Here is an 8,209-nt window from a genome sequence, read left to right on the forward strand (position 1 = left end):
ATGGATGTAGGAACTATGAACTGTTCCACCTAAAAAGCCACCATCTTAGCTGAGATAGTTATGGGGATGTCAGGCAAGACTCAGCTAATCCCTTGAGTGGGGAGGATCCTGCTACTTCTGCAAACAAGTGAAGCTCAGAGGGAAGTTAACGGTCTTCTTATTCATCAGAAGCCACCCAAATGTCCACACTGTAGTTCTAGACGTGAGTCTCTCCTGATCAACACTGTAACTTTAAAGACATGCTGAGGCTATGAGTTAAACTTACATATGAAAATTCAGTCTATGGGACTTCCCTGGTGGCACAGTGGTTAAGAATCTGCCTGCCAATGCAGGGGACACGGGTTTGAGCCCTGGTCTGGGAAGATCCCACATGCCACGGAGCAACTAAGCCCATGCGCCACAACTACTGAGCCTGTGCTCTAAAACACGCGAGCCATAACTACTGAGCCCATGTGCCAGAACTACTGAAGCACGTGAGCCTAGAGCCTGTGCTCTGCAACAGAGAAGCCACTGCAATAAGAAGCCCATGCATCTCAACAAAGAGTACCCACGCTCACTGCAACTAGAGGTAGCCCGTGCACAGCAACGAAGACCCAATGCAGCCAAAAATAAATAAATAAATTTATTAAAAAAAAAAAAAAGAAAATTCAGTCTACTGTAGGATCAAATTTGTTGGTTATCTGAAACTTCAGCCATATGGTTTCAAGAAATTAAGTATTCTCTCAGGATAATTAGAAAAGCTCCCCAGTTTTCTACTGGAGAGTTTTCCCAACTTGAAGCTGGAAATTTAAAACCTAAGTTTGTTATTTCTTCTCTCAAATTCTTCAGGGGTTTAACTGGTACCAACCCTAAACTTATAGTTCTTGTATTCTTATATTCTTTATTTGATCTAATGTTCTAATTCAAGAGATAACAGGTCTCCCACAGCTCTTCCTTCTATAGGTACTTCACTGTAGGCATTTTTATGTGCTAATTCAAGAAAGTATTTTTCCAGTGAATGACTTGCAATACCAGGATCTCATTTTCCATTAATAATGAATTTATTACTGCCTTCAAAGCTAATCAGAATAGAGAACCAGACTCTACAAATTGAGCTTCTGTTTCCTTCCACTTTTTGTACAAAATGTTGTGTTCATTAGAGTTTAGTTAGGAAAACAAATATGAAGAATTTTAGTATAGATAATTAGAAGCTTGTGACCATTGGGTCGGTAACAGCTGCAGTTGGTTTTTGAGAACTCTTGCTGCAGAACTCCTGCTATGACAGCTCTTAAGAACTTCTGAGAAATTCTCACAGATTTTCACACTGTTTGGCACCTGAAGTACAGTATGAATTTGTATGTAGATTTTCTAGAGGCACAACTGGAAGTTTCTTAGGACATTACATCCACACATCTGTCTGCAATAGCTCCAGGGGAGTAATGACCTCTTTGTCTCTCTGAGTCTCACATGAGTGTCTCTCTTTGACAGACACTATTGTAGAACTATACACTAAACTAGCTTTGAAAGCAGGCAATCCAGCTCATAATCCAACCATCTGAGCTCTGGATCAGCATATGAGAAAGAGTTTCTAAGTGCCAAAATTGCCCACCTAATTTTGTAATCTTATGTAAGAGAGAAATAAATTTTTATCTTATTTTAACAGTGATACTGCATTTCTTGATTAGAGCAGCTTAGCATATATACTAATAAAAATAACATCATTTCGTTTTATTTTTATAGTCTTTTTAAAAGTATTTGATATTGTATGAACTTTGTGTAAATTCTGGTGTAAATTTGTGTTTTTGGATCCAATAGCTTTCCACCTGCTCTTCTGGAATCTCCACACATTTGGGAGATAGCGGTAGGAACATGTAACACTTCACCATCTTATTCTTGCACTTATTATTTTAGTTTTCCTGTGTACCCTTAAGTCCTGATGGCAGGAATATAAATCAGTTCATTATTTCTGAAAATGAATTTAACAATATGCAAAGTGATTCAGTTATACATACATATATTCTTTTTCATTATGGCTTACTGAATATGGATATTGAATATGGTTATTGATATTGGATATTGAATATGGTTCCCTGTGCTCTACAGTATGACCTTGTTGTTTATCCATCCTATATATAATAGTTTGCATCTATTATCCCAAACTCCCAATCCTTCCCTCCCCATCCCCTCCTCCTTGGCACTTTGTACTTTGCTATACAGAAGAAATTGAACACAACATGGTAAATCAACTATACTTCAATAAAATTTTTTAAAAATAAAAGAAAATATGCAGCAAAAACCTTAGAAATGTACAATTATAAATGTTGAGACCTTTGTGAAAAGTATTCTGCAATATATTTAACTCAGGATTATTTTAAATATAATAATTAAAATTTTAAAATCATGTCCATTAGTAGAGTAATTTTTAGTAATATTATAGAATATCCCCTTGATGTAACTGCTTGTTATGGAATAAATTGTGTTGCCCCAAAATTCTTGTGCGAAGCCCTAACCCCCAGTGTCATTTTATTTAAGAGATAGGGATTTTAAAAGGGTAGTATACATTAAATGAGCACATAAGGTTGGGCCTTAATCTGATAGGACTGTTGTCCTTATAAGAAGAGGAAGAGACACCAGATCTCTCTCTCCATGTATGCACACAGGGAAAGGTCAATTGAGGAGAGCAAGAAGGTGGCCATCTGAAAACCAAGCAGAGAAGCCTCAGCAAAAGCCAGCCCTGCTGGTACCTTGTTCTTGGAATTCCAGTCTCCTGAGAGAGGACAGATAACTGTTGTTTGAACCACCCAAACTGTGGTACTTCCTTGTGACAGCTCAGATGGACTAATAACTATTAAAATCAAGGTTTTAAATAATATTTAATAACATGAAGTGAAGGCATACCTTGGTGATGTTGTGCGTTTTGTTCCACACCACCACAACAAACTGAGTATTGCAATAAAGTGAGTAACGTGAATTTTTTGGTTTCCCTCTAAGTATCTAAGTTATATTTACACTATACTATAGTCTGTTAAGTGTGCAATAGCATTATATCTAAAAAATGTACATACTGTAATTAAAAAATACTTCATTGCTAAAAATGCTATCATCTGAGCCTTCAGTGAGGCATAGCAGTAACATCAAAGATCACTGATCACAGATCACCATAACAAATATAATAATGAAAAAGTTTGAAATATTGTGAGAATTAACAAAATTACAAAGACACAAAGTGGGCAAATGCTGCTGGAAAAATGGCACTGATAGATTTGCTCAAGGGAGGGTTGTCACAAACGTTCAATTTGTAAAAAAAATGACAGCTGTGAAGCACAATAAAGCTAAGCCAATGAAATGAGGTATGCCCGTAAAAAGGGGAGAGTAAAATTAATTTGTGTATATGTTTCACCATAATACTGAATATAGAAAAGTAAATACACATACACTTTTATATTAAAGACAGACTGGAAGAACTACCGTGAAATAATTATGTGTTTAGGAAGAGTTCATGAAAACCACTCTGCTCCTGGGAAGCAAAGTCTTGTTTTCCAAAAGAGCTGCACATTGATGAGTCATGACAATTTAGCACCATCCTGGCTAGCAGCATCTGTTCAGAACACCCAAGTTAAATTTGTGCAATCTGTGGACACTGTGTGTAACCCTGCTCAAATGAAGCTAAGTTGGTTGAATGAACAGAGGGTGGAGGGAGGGTGGAATGGTGAGAAAGTGAAAGATGACACTGTAAATAACCACTGAGGAAGCAAAAATTGTACATGACTCTAAATTTAGATTATGAGATAATGATAAAAAAAAGATAATGATAGAGTCTTTATACTTAGAATGCTTCCAGTAGTAAACCTAAGATTTACATTAAAACATGTTCTATTTTATAGTTATTTTAATAGTTAAATAAAATGTTTATTTTATAATTATTTTAATTTAGAAATAAAGAAGAACCTTGCCTGGCCTCTTTGGTTATTCTGTCATCTGTCCAGTTTTTGTTGATGTTATTTAGTGTATATTTAGAGTTTTACTTTGGAAGTCTTTTTTTTTTTTTTGCAGTAAGCGGGCCTCTCATTGTTGTGGCCTCTCCCGTTGCGGAGCACAGGCTCCGGGCGCGCAGGCTCAGCGGCCATGGCTCATGGGCCCAGCAGCTCCGTGGCATGTGGGATCTGCCCAGACCAGGGCACGAACCCGTGTACCCTGCATCGGCAGGTGGACTCTCAACCACTGCACCACCAGGGAAGCCCTGGAAGTCTTTTTATCTCATTCTTTTTAGTAATTCAGTTTTCAACTTTAAAATATGTGTAATTTATTTTTAAAGAAGGGTTTATTTTATGAAGTTAATTGGAAATACCACAGCCAATGGGGGGCATTTTGAAATACACATATACCACAAACATGGTGTTGCAATGCCAACTAACACTGCACTATCCTTTTGTATATCCAAAAGCAGGTAAAATGATCATTCCACACAAATGTATTGACCCTAATCTCAATCAGCTGACACTACTCTGGAGACCCATTTTCTATCCCTCTAAGAATTTACACAGCCTAAGTCTTATTCTCCTAATTTCCAAGGCTACTTGGCTATCCTTTGAAATGTAGTCTGATCTTCATAGAAGGGTCATGACTTTAAATGGAGGAGTGAACAAAAGAGTTAAAGCAAGCTCACAAGGATTTCTCTTTTGGTTATTGTACATGCTCTCAGAATTTATTGAGTTTTTTGTTGTTCTAGTTTTGCTACTGTTCTTTTCTTGTTTCTTTAACACAGAAGTGAACTGCTATTTCCTCCAGGAACTAAGAGGGAAGGACTAGAAACTAAAGAACTACTAAAGAACCTTTTTCTCCATACTAGGATCTACTTCATTTAGGAAACATGTAGATGAACATAGAGCAAGTTGACTTTAAATAATACACTTGCATAAGTGTCCCTTCTATGCTCTCATGCATACTTACATCTTTAAAAGGAGTGCCTCAATATTTTCAGGCAGCTACAGTTGCTACTACTTATTTATAGGCATTTCTGAAAGAGATTTTTTACTGTGTGTATGAAAACCTAATAGAATAACTGAAAATCAAAACTGAATGAAGAATTCAGGTATAGTCCTGGAAGATTTGCTCTTTTTGTTATGTGATATATTATTTGATATGTTTTTCAGATAGCAACCAGGCAGTATATCTTACATAAGGATTAATAAAACACTTATATTATGAAAACCAATGTTTAAGAAACTTCAAGCCCAAAGAAAAAACATGAAAATATTCCTCTGACTTAAATGTACCATGTCTAATTGATGCATATAATAGTTTAATGTTTATTATCCAATCATAGAAAGAAGCACCAAAAAATGAAAATACTAGAGAAGTGCTATCACTAAGGTGGTGACATAGGTCATTTCCTACTTTGCTTCCCATCACAAGGAGAACAGCTAACAACCATTCATGAATAAGACACCACTAAGAAAACTCTGGAACGAGGGTTGAGGCTGAGACATACTCTACCACCTCAGAGACCAAGACAGACTGCATTAGAAGGATAAGAGGAGTGGCAACAAGGTGACAAAATTGCCCCTTCCCTAGGCTGATGCAGCACCACACTAACTGGTCTCCCCTGATCCTATGGTTACTCCAGTGAGAAAAGAGAAGCCAGGGTGGACAGGCAGCTCCCCAGCACTTTGTGTCACTTCTTGGGAGTCCCCAAATCCAAACTCACCCTACAGGGATCATGAGGGAATCTGCAGAGTTGACCGCTGGGAATTGCATAGTGAAGGAGAAGTGGGGAGGGCTTGCAACCATCAGCACTTGGATTTGGGCAGACTAAGTAGTGAGTGGTAGTAGGCCCAACCAGCAGCTTTGCTCATTTGCAGAGCCAAGACAATGGAGCAGTCTGACCAGGGAAATTGGCAGGAGGCAGGTTTGCCTGATCTGGGTTTTCAATGAAGAATCTAATTGGTTTGGAGCCTGTTCTGCCTTTGGTTTGTCCCCAGCCAGGCAGGGGAGCTAATTCATAGTGCCTCCCACTGCTGAGCATAGCTCCAGGCCATGCCTGACCAGAAAGCCTGGCCAGAACTCCTGGAAGCTGCATAGCCAAGCAACACTCAAGCAGAGAGTCTGGTAGATAGATGTGATTATCCAAAGAAAGCCCAGTGACTCTGTTTGGTCAGGGAACTAAAAAGTAACAACAATTATAGTAATTTTTTTAGCTTGCTCTCATTCTTATTTTATGATTTTCATTTTTTATGGGTCTGTTTCTATGGTTTATTATAACTTTCTATGTAACATAGGCTTTGTATGCATGCTTGTTTGTCCTTTTTAAAAAGTTATCCTAATTTAAATTCAGTTAAAGATTACTTTTATGCTTTCAAATCATCTCTAAATATTTTGAAATGTCAACTCAATAAATATATTACCTTTTGAATAACTATTTCTAGAACTTTGGCAATACGGTTGAGAATTTTAGAATGTTATTCTTTTCTAACATTGAATAATAGCTTATTATTATTTTATACACCTGTATTTTAACTCATTGATGAAAAATTGTTTTGGTTAATTCCTCTTAATCATTCATGTAAACAGTATTTATTTGTTTTTTATTGACAGAAATCTAACTCAAAGTAGCTTTAAGATAAGAACATTACATTGGCTCATAGAACAGCTTTTGCAGCAGAAGTACAGGAATGCTAGAAAATGTAAGAATCAGCAACAAAAACCAAAAAAAGACTGCTAAGACTATTGTCTCTCGTCCTATCTGCATTTTTGTTTGTTTTTGTTTTGCTTCCGCATTGAAAGCTTTTCCTACATAGTGAAAAACAGACATTGATAATGCCTAAATCTTAAAATGTATGGCTTTGCCACTAGAGAGGACTTACTCTGATTTTATCCTGATTTCTAGAATCCCAAGGAAAGGACTAATTGGCCCAGATTTCACCAATTCACTAGGCTCAGGGAAGATAATTTTTGATTATCATTTCCATGTCTGTCACTTAAATAAGTGCTATGATAACAAGAAGTTCTCAAGTTATATGAAAAAATAGGTAAACAATTATAACAATCTGATAATTCTATAATAGAGCTATCACAAGGTATTTTAGACTTTTACCTCTGTGTGGCATATGCAGTAAGCATTTATTGAAATTTCTATTTTAAGTGTATTATGTGAAATTCATACATACATTCTAGATCACAAATATTAAAACAACTGAAATAGTGTTTTATGTGCATTTAATAATTTAAATTTTTGCTTAATTTTTTTCCTATATACTTATTGGCCAGTTGTGGATCTTCTTTTGAGAAATATCTATTCAGATTCTTTGCCTACTTTTTAATCCAGTTATTTATGAGTTGTATGAGTTCTTATATATTTTATATATTAACCACATATCATATATATAGTCTGCAAAGATTTCTCCCATTCTATAGGTTCCCTTTTTATTTTGTTGATTACTTTCTTTGCTCTGCACAAGCTTTTTACTTTAATGCAACCCCACTTGTCTATATTTGCTTTCATTGTCTGTGCTCTTGATGTCATATCCAAAAAATAATTTCCCAGATCAATGTCAAAAACTTTTTGCCTATGAGTTCTTCTAGTAGTTTTATTGTTTCAGATGTTATGTCTAAGTCTTTGCTACATTTTGAATTGATTATTGTATACAGTGTGAGATAAGAGTCCAATTTCATTCTTCATCTGGATGTCCAGTTTTCTCAATACTATTTATGCAAGAGACTAGCCCTTTCCTGTTGTGTGTTCTTGGCTCCACTGTCAAAAGTCAATTGACCGTAGATTGATGCATGGATTTTTTTCTGGGCTCTCTATTCTATTCCACTGGTCTATGTGTCAGTTTTTATGCCAATATGATACTTTAAAAAATTATTATAGCCTTGTAATATAGTTGGAAATCAGGAAGAGTTGTTATTCATGCTCAAGATTGCTTTGGCTATCTGTAGTCTTTTGTGGTTCCATGTGAGTTTTAGATTATTAATTTCTGTAAAGAATGACATTGAGCTTCTGATAGGGTTTGCATTGTATCTATAGATCACTGTGGGTAGTATGGACATTTTATCAATATTAATACTTCTCATCCATGACTATAGGTATTTCTATTCATCTATGCCTTCTTTAATTGCCCTTATCAATGTTTTATAATTTTTAGTGTTAGATGCCTTTCATCTCTTTGGTTAAGTTCATTCCTAAGTATTTTATTTCATTTCTTGCTATCTTGAGTGGGATTTTTTTCTT

The sequence above is a fragment of the Lipotes vexillifer genome, unplaced genomic scaffold (genome assembly GCF_000442215.2).
Source record: "Lipotes vexillifer unplaced genomic scaffold, Lipotes_vexillifer_v1.1 scaffold1983, whole genome shotgun sequence".
In the NCBI taxonomy this organism is placed as follows: Eukaryota; Metazoa; Chordata; class Mammalia; order Artiodactyla; family Lipotidae; genus Lipotes; species Lipotes vexillifer.